We start from the raw sequence: 15,518 nt of genomic DNA on the forward strand, positions 1-15,518 counted from the left end.
TTTACATTTAACATTTGAAAAAAAGTATCATCAATGGCATCGCAGTAAAATATCATCTAAATACTTAATGAGACAAAATATTTCCACGTTCCTACTCATACAAGCAGAAAGTTCTAGTTTGTCACCTAAAGTCAAGGTTGTCTAACCAAGCGATACCGTCGTCTTATTTACTGTGTCGATATTTGAAATCGGAAACGTTCCAATTAATTTCAACTTAATCGGTATGAACACGAAAACTCCACTTTCAACAACGAATAATATCTAAGTCTAAGTACAAGATATTGAAGTAAAGTCACCGACGTAGCTGGAAATGGGCGGGCTACATGCATCGCTCGAAAACAGACAACCGTTGGGGGAGAAAATTCCTCGAGTGGCGACCACAAACCGGAAGACAAAGCGTTGGCAGACCTCCCACCAGGTGTACTGACGACATCGTGAGAGTCGCGGGAAATCGGTGGACCGGCGGTTGAGGGGGAGGCCTTTGTTCAGCAGTGGACGTCTTCCGGCTGATGATGATGATGATGATGATGATGATGACAAGATATTGATAAGTTTCCAAAGTTTACTGAAACCAATAAAGCATCCAATATTAGTTATGAACTTACATTTCATCCAATATAAGTTTTCAAAGTAGAGTTCCCTGTTGACTTGACGTCCATTGGTCGTTAGTTCCGGTAAAATCTTTAGTTGCTTCCTGGATTTGTATTTGTTTCAAAACACAAATACACACAGCGTAGACGGGGCAGAAATATAATCATTTATCAACTACGAATAACTACACCTCCTGTATGCAGACTTTCGGAGATTGATGCTATTTTAGTTGACACTGTCACAAGTACCGAATATGTTGACTTTTGGGCACTTATTGGTGTCGAAATCCAGCGCGGAAATCCACCCAACCTTATGGGCACTCTTCCACATGAACAAAACTTGGGCGTATTATATAAGAAAGCCAAGAAAAAAACCTTTCTTTTCTTCTATTCTTTTCTTAAACCGTGACCAATTGTGATAATATAAGCGTTAATATAACTACCTACGTCGTATGTATCCGTAAAAATTTTGGACCATGTTAACCGGTAGTTAACCTCACAAAACGAGTGAATGGAGAAGTTTCGAATGACGCAGAGATAACCTATTCAATTATATAAGATCATAGAGATCTACCAGATAGACCGATCAAAAAAAAAGCTTCAAGTCCCCGAGGTTTAGCTCCGTCGTCAAGGCCGCGGTGGAGAGAAGCCGATGGAAACAAATAATGTAGGTTCCAAGTATAGACCATCCGTTGATGACCACGACACTCAGTCGTGGGGGAACGACTAGACAGAGACAGAGAATTAAGATCAACAGTCGGTGGCACAACAAAATCTAATGTTTCTAACTCTATAGTGACTTCTATAAGTCACGTTCAAAGTTTTGTTTTTAAGTAAATAAGTAAATCTCATCCGGAGGATAACGAGACGGTTAATACTAATACGCAAGAACTGATAACATGAAGTTAAAATTGTAACCAGAGGCTTCAAAAGTAATTTCTCATAATAACAACTCTCATATATTTATTTGTCTATAGCACGTTAAAACGTAGTGGGGAGTAAATTTTTCCCACGCAACATCGCTTTTAATACAAATAAGCTGATAAAAAACGAGCAGAGTTCGTTGTTTCACACGAAAAATGCTTCTTTATATCCCTCGTTGCTTGGATAAATCGTGTGCGGCCCCGTTTACATTATAAATAAAATCGGTATAAAAGAGTTTTGTGAGAGATTAAATACACATTTCACTGGAAGTGCTACAGGCACTCGAGTGTGTCTATTACAGGACCAGATTTATTTAACTTTGTTTTTTTATAATCTGATTTATAATTAAATTGGATAAAATCTTTAAATATTAACATTAGAGTCTAAGTGGAAGGTTTTTTTGTTATTAAGTATTGAAATAAACTGTTTTCTTTTTATCACGCTATCAAAACGAGTTGTAATTACCTCGACGTTTCAGACACATTGCACTGAGCGCAGGGTATCGCGTTAGTTGAGCAGCGCGAGTCTTTCAAAATACCCGTACTTGGTCGCAACTTTTTACAGTCCATCACATAGGCATACAACACTGACAACTTTATACTCGAGTGTGTGTTGCAAATGATGGCTATGACTGTAAGACATAATCCTTGATTGTTGGCCTTTTACAGAGGCTCATCAAATTCATACAAATGTTTCCCACGCGGGATCAATGCAGCACAGCACAAATAATCTAAATATACCCAGGTCACTATATAGGTGACCTTACGATATTTGAAGAGTTCCCTTGATTTCCCGAGGATTCAGTTATCAGATCATGACTTGGTGACAAAAGAATCTAATTGAAAGTATTCCTAGGAAAAAAGGCATTTTCAAATCGGTTCTTAAATGACGGAGTTAGAAAAAAAACGACCGCCTTGATAATCTATCGTTGGTATTTCGATTAGTTTGAAAGGCGAGTGTAGTAAGTACTCTCTTCTAGTAAATGTATCACGAATTACGCAGTAAATTAAAGAAGTACCCAAGAGTATGCCGATAGGATAGGAGCGAAGAATTCTCCAGATATTAATCATCCATTCACATTGGATTTATTTTTAGGACTACAGGAGGAATATTGAATTAAATGGAATCATAAAATATGAATAATGTTATTTAATTTCATGTTCTATTGTTTGCGGGATTCTTAAAGAGCTTTAAGCGGAGAATGTCTTAAACAGCTGTAATTTATTCATTGAGGAGTTTTCGGAGAGTCATATCAAATTTCCTCCACTACCACACATGTAATATCCACCCACGTATTTATCACAGATTATAATATCATGCAGATCTCGTCCTCCTTCAGTTCCATACAAATTAGATACGAGTAGGTACATAATATTATGTCACACAAACCCAACAATCACAAACACTATGATATATGGTGGTATGAATTTTAGCTGTCTATCTATTATGGTCTATCAATTTGGGCTGTAGCCTTGTGACATAGCCAGACAGACGAACATTGCAGCGACATTAATAAGGTCTAGTGTATTATATAACCATTTGGGCATCTAACCTTAAAACCTATCTCAGCAATGCTTTTCCTATCCTATCCTCCTAATCCTATGATTATGTAGTAACAACAGCTAGAAACCCTTAGTTCCCCTTAAGGTCTCTCTTACTACACCGTATCATACTATGACCGTAATAGGAGCGTGTCAGGCAAGATATATTCTTTATATTTAAAAGTATGAGACTTTTATGCCTAGCACCATGCACGGGGCGTCAAAAACGGTGAGGATACACTCTTATGGGTATGACACGCCCTTGACATCCGTAGTCCATGTCGCGTTACATTACAATCCGTACCTAATGCGTTCCTATTATAGTCGTGGTATGATACCAGTGAATTGAGTAGAGACCTTTATCCGTCTGTCCATCTTTAGCACCTTCTAGGAAGGTTTAATTTTTGCTATGATACATATCCTAAATTTAGCGTGTTGGGCTTTCATCATCATCATCATCAGCATCATTTAGTTGGAATTCGTCTACTAGTTGAAGAAAGGCCCTTTGAACTTCACAATGTACGACAACGCTGGTCCACGAGGTTTAAATACATCTTATGTCCATTTATCCTCCCGCAATACTCAAACAATTGTACGTTTAATCTACCGGGCACTTAAATATGCAAAAAACCTACAAAACAAATTCTTCGCACATTCATTACAAAACATGTAGGCACCAGGAATGGACAGAAAAACGCAAAACAATCAGCGGGGTGAAATCGAGCAAATTCATTTTGTTGTTAGAAAAAACGGTTCATGTGAAAGAGAATTGAATATTTTTGATTACGGAAAAATGTAAGGGAAATGGGAATGGAATCGCATTTTGTACAACATTCGCTTCGATGATGTTCTGTTTACGCGTCCCGTTGAGGCCTAAATTATACTTGTAAATTGTGATATTATTTTGAGAGTATTCGTTATATTAAAATCTGAGGCTTTAGTATTTAGTAGGTGCCTAGAAATTTGCTGATCTCTCAAAAATGCAGAAATATAAGTTTTAAAGTTCAAAATTGGTCAAGTGCATGTCGGACCACACGAAGTGAAGGGTTTTCTAAGGTAACCGGCAAATATTCATGAATACCTATGGGGTGACCATTACTCTTTATTTTTGTCTAATAGCTGTGATAGTTTTAAGGGTTCCGTACCCAATGCCAACAGGACCCTATTACTGAGACTCCGCTGTCTGTCTGTCTGTCTGTCTGTCCGTCCGTCTGTCACAGGGCTCTATCTCTTGAGCCGTAATAGCTAGGCACTTGAAATTTTCACAGCTTATGTATTCCTGTGGCCGCTAAAACAACAAATACTAAAAATAAAATAAAGTTAAAAATCAAAGGGAGTCGTCATACAAGAAACATGTTTAATTCAGCGGTTTTTGGTTGCTAGGCCTTGTTAGGCGTTGCTAAGCGGCCGTCAGTTGCTAGGGGCAACGCGAGTGACCCTATGTTGTTTTCAATTGACATTCAAAATGACGATAAAAATGCGGGTAGTTGTGCGCCGGTGTTAGTTTCGTCGGGCAGTCGCACGAACAGAGCGGTGGCGCGTAGTGTGCGTGTTGCGGCAGCTGCCGAGTCGCGTGCTCCTGAGAAGAAGGGCTACGAAATAGCCCGAAACATGTCGAGCTAAACTCGGTTTAAGACGTAAGTTATCCGTTACAATATCATTTAATAGAACTAAGGTTACCGACATAGCCCGAAGAATTACGAAACTGAAGTGGCAGTGGGCGGGACACGTTCGCAGGACGATGGCTGATGGGGTCAGAAGGTTCTCGAATGGCGTCCGCGGACCGGGAGACGAGCTGACGGTAGGCCTCCAACAAGATGGAGTGACGACCTGGATATGATCGCGGGATCGCGGGGGATGCGGAAAGCACAAGACCGGTCTGAGTGGAGAACCTTGAGGGAGGCCTATGTCCAGCAGTGGACGTCTTTCGGCTGACATGATGATAATGATGATGATGATCATCGCTTACTAAAATTATGACTGTCGAACACGAAACTATTATGCTTTAAGTAAATAATTCAATATTAAAATCCCTTCAGATTCCTGCAACAAGACAATGAGAGGCTGCGAGGTCACTCTCTGAAACTGAAACGCACTCTAAGTACAAGCAACCCCAGGCGCCATTTCCTGGGCAACCGCGTCGTGAAACAGTGGAACAGTTTGCCCGAGACAGTGATCAGTGCACCTTCAGTGAATTATTTTAAAAACCGACTTGATAAGTACTTTGAAGACAATTACACAAGTGAACAATGATATGCACGCATCAGCTATAAGCTGCCTGTGTATTATAAATAAATAATAAATAATAATAAATTATCCGCTACCCTTTACAAAATGCCTAGCATAAAAGACTCATTCACAAATACACATCAATTACACAAAAATAATGTAAATAAACGTTAAGCCTAACGCACTCTCGGTGCTATAAAAACCGTTTCGGAAGAAAAACGGCATTCTATCGATACAAATCTATACAAATGGTGCCATTAAAATGGGAATATTCGACGAAATCAATTTGGAATTCGGAATACAAAAGCGTGTAAGAGTTTAATTTGTGAAATGATATGCGATAATAATGAGAGGTATTCTGTGTTCGGGGTTTAGCTAAAGTTCGGTATTTGATGGCCGGGATATTATACCGGGTATGGCCTGTAATATGAGCAAATAATTAAAACATAGATGATACTCCTCAAACTGAACAACATTATTTCAGCGAATTTTAAAAATAATAAGTTTTTTTTTTAATTTTTATTACACTTTTAAGTTTATACGAAGAAGCAATGTAAAGCAAAATGCTTGATGTTTGTAGGTTGACAGGCGACGTCAGTTAGCTTTCAGGATGGCGTACATTGATAGCAGTATTTAATTTGTATGAAAAAAAAAATTCAAAGACTCCATTATTTCTAAAAGTCGCTAATTTAATGTTGATCAGTTTGAGGAGGACGATCTACGTTTTAATTTTTTGCTCGTATTACAGGCTACACCCGGTATACTCGTATTACGGTTCTCTAAGATACAGCCCTGTGCCAAACAGACACACGGATAGCAAAGCAAATGAAATGCAATGAAATAATAATAGGGTTCCGTTTTCACCCTTCTGATACAGAACTGTAAAACTAAAAAATACTTGAAATTGACAACTGGTTAAGTTGATTTAGTTTTGAAGTAAGGACCTAAAGTTTGAAAGAAATTGATTACCGATCTGATTTTATCCTTCGAGTTGCGAAGTTAAACAATTATCCATTACTTTTCCTATCGCATCAATAGTACAAACAAGATCGATTGAGTTGAAATGGAAAAACTGCCACTGGTATCTATCTGGATTTGAGAATGAACATAACATCATGGGTCGGGAAAAGACGGTTTGTATTTTGATGTTTTATTAAACTTGTAATAAAATCTCTTTGAGTGCACTGTAAGTCTGTTCATGATAACTGGCTATTAATACCAATAAGATGCAGTATCAGTTACAGTGATGAAAAGTTGATTTTTAAGCGGTTTCTCTGCAGCTTGCTCTGGTCGCTCTGACTCAAATAAAGTCGAAGACATTTTTGAAAAAGTGTAGCAATATCGGTATGTAAGTAGTTGGGAATAAGACAAGTTTAGTAGACTACATCTCCGAGTAAATTAAATTCCAACAGTAGCGACCTATTACTGGAAATTTGTACCATTAGGGCGGTTTTAGACTATATGGTTTTTTCTTTGCGTATACGGTCGCTTTTGGCGTAAGCGCTTTTATGCGCGCTAGATTAAACCGAACGCCCTTGTACTTACGCTCATTCCTGCGTATTCAACGCTCGAAGAAATCAGAACCGCACTGATACGCGCACACATGCGCAAAAACTAGCTTAAACCGCCCTTTAACTTGAAGTTTACTTAACACAGTATTTAATTTGTTTTTAAGGTTTCGTAGTCAACTAGGAACCCTTAAAGTTTCGCCATGTCTGTCCGTCTGTATATCAGTCTGTCTGTTTGTCCGCGGCTAGGCTCAGAGACCGTTAGTGCTAGAAAGCTATAATTTGGCATAAATGTACATATCAATAACTCTGAAAAATTAGTAGAATAAAAAAACAAAAAAAAAAATTAGGGTAGGTGTAGGTAGTGGGGCTGATTTTTTTTCTCGACTAACCCTATAGTGTGGGGTATCGTTGGATAGGTCTTTTGAAACTATTGGCGGGTTGCTAAGACGATTTTTCGATTCTCAGTGATCTGTTTGCGAAATATTCAATTTTGAAGTACATATTTTCATGAAAATCGAGCGTCCCCCCTCTAAAATCTAAACTGTTGTGTAAAAAAAATTTAAAAAATTCAGGATGGTAGTTTGAGAATTATTTGTAGTTTAAGAGTAAATATCATCCTAAGGTATAAAATGTACCTAACTAAACTTGGAAGATTCGGTACACCATACGAAATCCTTAGAAAAATATTGCTTGATGTTTTCGTAATGGCTACGGATCCCTATCTTGGGCGTGTCCGACACGCTCTTGGCCGGTTTTTCTTGTAATTCCCGATATCATAAATAGAACAGCATTGACAGAAGTTCATTCCACAAAATTAATAAATTGATGTTATATATTCTGTCGCATTTATTTAAAAATATTTTTCTTTAGTCTTCTTCAAGCGATAACGTCGCAGACTATCCACTATCGTTAATGATCCTTTTAGAAGGACATCAATCTTGCTCCTCGAGACGTACCTACTTTTGTTACTGTTGCTTTTATTCAGAACTAGGTACTTGCTTATAAAGGATTTTTTCAATTAAAGACTTTAAAAAGTAACAACACATACCTAATTCCCGGTATAGTTTAATGTGGCTTATATTTAATTGATCACTAGTTTTAGTAACACATCCTTAAAAGTTTTGTATTTTTTTGTTTATATTAATTTACTTTTTTTTGTTGACTGTATCTGCGTTGTCATCCAATCAAATTTAAAATCAATTCGATCACCATAAATACAAATAAATATTGTAAGTAAGTAGAGAAAATAAATCATAATATTGTAAGTTAGCTAAAAGCTTGTAGAAATGTTTTTCTAACCATGACCAACCTTTAACCAAACTTATTTCATTGAAATAGGGTATCAAAATTATATACATTATAGCTCCTAATATTGTGTAATAGGATTACGTACCAAGAGTAATTTGTAGTTCCATATAAAAAGTACTTTTACTTGCACGTATTTTGACAATCAGCTGTTTTGCTTTTAGTAACAGAGCCTAAAAATCTCAAAGTATCTATGTAGATAGATAGATGGATAGATATAATCTTTATTCTTCAAAACAAAGACATGGCTTAGTAACTAAATATAGTACATATATAGTATATTATAGTATGTAATTCTGAAAACATAAACGTACATTTAAATCTTTATTTAAGTAAGACTACCAACTTAATTCCAAAGTTAATAATGCCGTCGCCGCAATCCATCTTTTCCAAAAAACACATCCAAAGCAACCTCTTATTTATTGCGTCCGACTGGAAAAAAACTGGCCAAAAATATAGTAAACGGAATTGCGAGGAAGAAATCAAAAAGTTCCGAGCGACCACGGCGTGACGAGTTGAAAAATAAAATTATGCGAGAAGTTCGGTGTAACCCGAACGCCCGAAAAGGGCGAAACGGTGAGATCTCGGGTTTTCCAGACAAAAGTTTCTTTGGAGAAAATTTCGGGGTGTAAGTGATTTTGATAATGCGAGTTTTATTTTAAGGTAAGGAGCATCGTAGAAATTCTTCTACGATGGTCACTGACGTAGCCAAGCGAATTAGTTTGTTAAAGTGGCAATGGACAGGCCATACCTTTATGCTACGTATATGGAGACCGAAAAGTTCTCAAATAGACCGCGAATTGGCAAGCGCAGCGTAGGATATCCACCAACGAGAGAGGCGTATGACCTGGTTGAGGCCACGGGTTCACGGTGGATGCAGGCCGCTTCCAACCGAGGCAACTAGAGGTCTATGGGGGAGGTCTATGTCCAACCAGTGGATGTCCTACGGCTGATATGATGATGGTGATGAAGGCCTATCACCATAAAGGAAGTGGCTAGGTGGCTAAAAATATTGTTACATGCACTTAGCGATTGATGATACGGCCGAGTTAAATATATTTCTGAACACTTAGACAGCTCGAATATTTTTGATCACAATTGTTACCATTTGACCACATGTTTGACCATTTGATTCCTGACTGGCTGTAGACCTTCCTTACAATAAGGGGCTGTTTCACCACCCATTGATTAGTCTTAACTGACGGTTAAATGTGATGCCGTCTCCGTCTATTCGAACAAAACAAATAGAGACGGCATCATCACCTTCAGTTAAGACTAATCAATGGGTGGTGAAACAGCCCCTAAGTGTCGTAAATTACAGCTTTCTAGTACTAAAGGTCTCTGAGCTTACCCGCGGACAGACAGACAGACAGACAGACATGGCGTAACTATAAGGGTTCCTAGTTGACTACGGAACCATAAAAAGGTTCCACATTTGGTTACTATAGTTAGTAGTAATTTCATTAAATGCTTACCTCTAGTAATTGCGTGAGACTTCTCTTCGACTTTTTTTCATACACATCTGAAACAAAGATAGCTTATTTTTCCATATTATACTCGTAGAAAACAAAAGATAGCTGTGTGATTTTATTTATTGTGACACTTTTGTATGGCATTGTTTATTTAGGTACTTTTTTATGGCATTTCTAAGCGATATGATTTAAAAATTGATGCCTACCCAATCAAAAATTAAAATGCGAAAAGTGTCCAAAAAAAGGCATCTGTTATTTTAACTGGTTTATTGTGTAAAAAGGCACAGCAAAATACGAAAAAAAAACAAACAAAAAATACCATTACATTATGATTACATTTGTTTCAAAATAAACAATTTCAAATTAATCTCGTGAGTTAAGCCCGGTTTTTCTGTTCCCAAGACTAATTCGTATCAAAATGATACCACAATCAGAACAAACTCCTTTCAATTATACGCCCGTCTAATTCGTACCTAAAACTCCGGCCCATATAATGTTGTGAGCAAAGTTGTCTTTTGTAGGGTCACAGATGTTCGCATTATCTCTAACACGTTACAAGTTGAATGTAGGGGCATTTACACGGAGGTTTTAGTGTCGGAAAATACTTTGGGGAGAAGTACTTTTACTTTATTATTTTGTCCTTTATTATAACCCATTCCTCACTTGCAGCTTCGCTTTCGTAAAGCATTCGATGTGGCAGTTTAAATAATTGAAATGCCAGGATGTTATTAAATACCTATGTGAATTTAGAAATTCCAAACATTACATCGCGTTTTTTTACTAGCCTGGAATAGTGTTCTACTGCTGGGCATTAGCTTTTTCTTCTGACACTTCTTTGTCCGGCGCAATGTCAGGCCCATCCCTTGCATACGCGTCCAAATCGTCCCGCCACGCCATCTCCTCCTCGCTATTAACATTGTATAAAGAACTTCAGTGCAGCACATATATCTTGGCGTTTGAGATTTAGATAGAGATACATAGTATTATATATATTCAGCTATTATAAATTTTTAATCCAAATCCGTTAAGCCTTAATTCTTCTCTTCTCTCTCTCTTCTCTTTTGATGTTGACGTAAGCCGCCATTTTATATGCCTACGTAATTTTTATTAGCAAAATCACCGCGCACCATCAAGCAACATTGAACTCTAGTGCTGCGCGCGAAGGTCGTTATTATTCAGCACCAACGTTTTGGTTTAGGATAGGGTTATAAATCAATAAAAAAATGATACTCACATATAACTTATGAGTTAATTCGGACAAATACTTAGTTATCTAGCATTTTTAAATTGACGCGCCTACGATCTCCGACGGTCACAAAATGGATAATTGTACAAGGTCGCGTGCCGAATGCGTCGTCGGCTGCCTCAAAGGTTTTGTACGCCCGCAGTGGGCATTGGAAAATCGCGAATTACCTATCTGTTCTTTTGTCGCACTCGCACTTAATATGGTTTCGAACAGAATTGGGTTAGTTAGTGTAATGTTATGTACAGAATATGAATACATAAATAAAATAAATATGAATGCAATATTTTATTGCACCCATCGTGAACCAGTTTCACGAAAATCACACAGCTACACGTAGCGTTACGCGACGCGACTAGTTCGAGCGAGAGACTGCGAGCGTACGTGTCGGGCGGTGCTCATAGCCCTAGTGAGTTAACCCACGCCGGCGTGGGGTTTTTTGATACTTACAGAATCTTACCTATATCGCGGAGTGCGCCGCGCCTGGTTATAGAAACAAAAACAGCATGTTTAAATTGTAATACTAATTTGGACTTAAATTTTGTAACGTGAAACAGATATTCAACAACATAGTATTTCAAAGTAAATACTATCAAGTATTTCGACTTAAATATTCTAGCACATGGCCCTAGTATCTTTGCTCCAAAACATCTACCCAAGTTTCTCTAATTGGAAAACTTGAAAAGGTGTGCGATATGGAACAATTGAATTCGCCCTTCCCCTGTTAGCGAGTTGGGTCTTTGTTGGACTTTTACGGTACACATTGATACCGAGAAAAGCAAATAGCGGTGGTTTTTTTATACACTCGTATATCAATTCTACTAAGGAGTCTCACTGTAGCAGTTTTTGGTAGAAAAAAGATGGCTTGAAACAGAGCACCCAATTATTCACTTACTAGACTTCACCCTCAGCTTCACACGCGTAAACCATTAATAGGCCTACAAGGTGTCCTGGTGTCCTGACCATGGGGGCTTTAAATTCAAGGTTCGATTTTACTCGCATAACTAAGTTACTTTTGTTTTATAACATTTCCAAACAAATTGAATTTAGATATTTTATTGTTCCTCAAAGCTTAATCGATAAATCAGTATATGGGACATGGCGAGTTTATCGCTGTTTCTTGGTACGGGGGCCTTTAAATAATTGTTGACACTTATTTGACATCTCTTAGATAAGCATTCATCAATGTGCTGTCAATTTTATATTATATCGCATACACTGAAAATTACATTTAATCTGTATGAAAAAAAAAAGAAGTTAACAGTGATCATATTTACAAAAAAATTGCAGAACAAAAGTAGCTCAGTTATGCGGGTAGGATCGAACCTTGGATTTAAAGCCCCCCTGGTTAGACTCTTCCTGTAGAATTACAAGATTTTACTACATCGTGGATTTCGTTAACATTGCATAATATATAAAATATTTTGACATTTGACTTTGAGCTCTTTATAAAACTCATCCCTCGGAACGGCACAGTTCTTTTTGTGTATAGTGCTACGTCTACATTGATCGGCCGACCAATTTGCAGCCGGACCGCAAGCGACCTTTGCCAAGTAAATTGCCACAGACTTGAGATTAAGGCCGGATTACACATGCTTTATGTGCGACATTGTGACAGGAATATGATTGTCGTAGACTTATGGCTTGTGGAACAACGTTGAGTGTTATGGTTTTAATTTTCTTTTCAACTATAGCTGTTGCATTTTCTGTTTTTTTTCTCAATTCGCTACTCGAATAAAATAATCTATTCTCAAGCTCCATTCTATGTTTTTATATGTCAACTAAATAAAATATCACTTACTTTAGAGTATAAACAGAATAAAAACCACTCTTTGTTTGACTCCATGTCTCTATTTTCTTAAAGTTTAGAAGTAATAATGGGTGTTGCCAAAGTCAGAAATTAAAACCATGTCTCAGTAAAGCGTCGACATAATCAAGTCATAGCGAAACCGTAAATGGAAGACGAGTAAAATGCAAATAACCTTTGCGAAACTCTTTCATTTGCTTTAGTGCAACCGGCATTCACTGTATCACGCTATGCACAAGAAGCTGGGTGCATCTAGCTTTGATTCGGTATTCTTATTAACAATACTGTGGCTACATAACTCGATTTATTACTCAAGACTAGGCTTCCGAGTGTGTGTGTGCTAGACATACTGAGACTGCGTCGTGTGATGCCAAGTGAGAAATTAGTTTACTCTGCCTCTGTTCGTCTATGGTGTTAGGATAACTATTTAGTTAGAGCCTTGTCTGTCTTTGTGATAATTTTATTTGAACCGGATCCAAATACATGCGAATAATTTAACTGAGTGTGCAACAAGCATAGAAAGAAAGAGGAAATTAGAAAAGGACAAAATTTTAAAAAATGCCTTTAATGCTGACAATACACTTTGTCGGTTGCACATTTATTATTTCAGATTATTAAAGGTTGTCTTACGACAATTAATCTATTCTTCCTGATTAACTTCATAAAAAAAAACAATGGTTGTGTGTGAAGTTCCCAATCCGCACTGGGTCCTCGTGGGAACTATGGCCCAAGCCCTGTTGTTCTGAGAGGAGGCCTGTGCCCAGCAGTGGGACGTATATAGGCTGGGATGATGATGATGAACTTCATTAAAAATATATTCAAAAATCAAGCACATAGTCACAGTAAAGTAAGTAAAGGCACATAGGAATACAAAATTAAATAGTGGTTGAAAATGGAGGCGGGACAAAGAAAAAGGATTCTCTTGTTATTCAAATCAGTGACAAAGTTTCGTCGCGAGTGCTCCCAAAGTTGGCTCCTCTTTTTTTTAATTCACATTTTGTTAAAACACTTTGTTTATTTTAAAAATGAAGATTTTCTGGAGAAATCTTACAAGGTTTTATTTAGATTCAACCAACTTATTTGTTTGTTTGTGAACTTCTAGTCGTTGATAAAATAAAAATCATTTACTTCAGGTCATTTTGGTAGCCCATATTTTTACATATATATAAGTATAAATTAAATTAAATCAAATGATATTAAATCAAATTAAATTGCCTACATTCAATTAAATAATTGAAACTAAAATTAAAATTAAATTAAATTAGAACATTTCAATATCAAATGCAACTATTGCAACACTGGGTAAAGATCATCACTTGATTTGTCCAGTGATGATGTCTACCCAGTGCTCTGTCATTTGTTAAATTGCAGTCAAATTTGGTATTCATGTGCAGATATAATAATAGTACGATGAATCAAATACTCATATGATCTTGCAATCCCAGATTCATAATGACTGTGAAATAAATAGTACCTACCTACATGCCAGCACATGGCACCCCAGCATCAAAATCGGACATTGGGTAACCGAGAACTGTTTATAAATTTACATCCACCATGTGTGTCCTCTATATCAGCGGTTCTCAAACTTTTTTGGCGATAGAACTTTTTTTCAGAAAACTAACTACTTACATATATTTTTCGGAATTCCCGTATCATGATGCACACAACTGCGTCGAATTATCGGGAACTTATACAAGTAATAATGACATAATATGGCCTAAAAGAGTAAAAGAAATGAAATGAAATGATATATTTATTCCAGACGTTAGTCCATAAAAACAATCAATAACAATTAATTACAAGTCAATTAAAATTAAATTATGAATAAAATGAAAAAAGTGTATTCCCTATTACTGATCATAATTATATGTTATTTAAATATAGTAATTATGATTGGTTTTTTGGAGTCTTTTTGTATTTTTGTGAAACCATATCTAAAATACAAACTGAGACATGGATGCACAGAAAAACCAGAAAAAGAGACCAGCACTGGGAATCGAACCTATGTCCTCGGCAATCCGAGCTGCGTGCTATAACCCCTACACCACTGCTGGACAGGAATCTAGACACGAAATTTTCCTATGCATACAAATCTCAAAGAGTCCGATATTCGAAAGAGTGTGATGTCTGTCGACGAAACATAGATGTCGCTAGTGCTGCTGCTTAAGTAGCATAGTAGAAAAAAGCAACCTGAGATATGTATGCATAGGAAAAATTCGTGTCTAGATTCCTGTCCAGCAGTGGTGTTGGGGTTATAGCACGCAGCACGGATTGCTGAGGACCTGGGTTCGATTTCCAGTGCTGGTCCCTTTTTCTGGTTTTTCTGTGCATCCATGTCTCCGTTTGTATTTTCGAATATAGTAAAGTAACATCATCATTTTCACTGGGTACGAGGCAGTATTTATGATATGAGTATTTTTTCAATACTTCACTGTAAAAAAAAATAAGAAAAAAAGTACGTTTGCAAAGCACTCGTGGTATCTTTTCTGAACTTGCAGGTGGTAGGACCTTGTGCTAGGTCCGCCCGGATTGCTACCACCATCTTGCTCACTAATCCTGCCGTAAAGCAGCAGTGCTTGCACAGTTGTGTTTGGGCGTGGAGAGTACGACAGCCGGTGAAATTACTGGCACTTTAGGTATCCCATCTTAGGCCTCTAGGTTGGCAACGCATCTGCAATACCCCTGGTGTTGCAGATGTTTATGGGCAGTGGTGATCTATTCCTATCAGGAGACCAGAGGAGAGAGAATAAAAAAAAAAACTAGGACTCCTCGGAACACACTTTGAAAACAGTTGTCGTACATATGAATGTTAAACAAAGTCCAGTTCGGCTTTCCGTGATCCTTTCCAAATGCATCTTATCTCAGCCAGCTCCCGTTGCAGCCAATACACTGA

The 15,518-nt window shown here is 37.4% G+C and overlaps 1 protein-coding gene across 7 annotated transcripts in view; it reads right to left on the reverse strand.

Moving 5' to 3' along the window:
- The window catches only part of LOC141431134 (potassium channel subfamily K member 18-like), a 358,912-nt gene that overhangs the window by 37,058 nt on the left and 306,336 nt on the right, over positions 1-15,518 (reverse strand). For all 7 annotated transcript variants that reach the window (XM_074092154.1, XM_074092152.1, XM_074092147.1 and 4 more), the window contains one exon: positions 9,576-9,622. The gene's annotated coding sequence lies outside the window, so the exon portion shown is untranslated. The remainder of the gene's footprint in view (positions 1-9,575; positions 9,623-15,518) is intronic.

The sequence above is a fragment of the Choristoneura fumiferana genome, chromosome 9 (genome assembly GCF_025370935.1).
Source record: "Choristoneura fumiferana chromosome 9, NRCan_CFum_1, whole genome shotgun sequence".
NCBI classification, from domain to species: Eukaryota; Metazoa; Arthropoda; class Insecta; order Lepidoptera; family Tortricidae; genus Choristoneura; species Choristoneura fumiferana.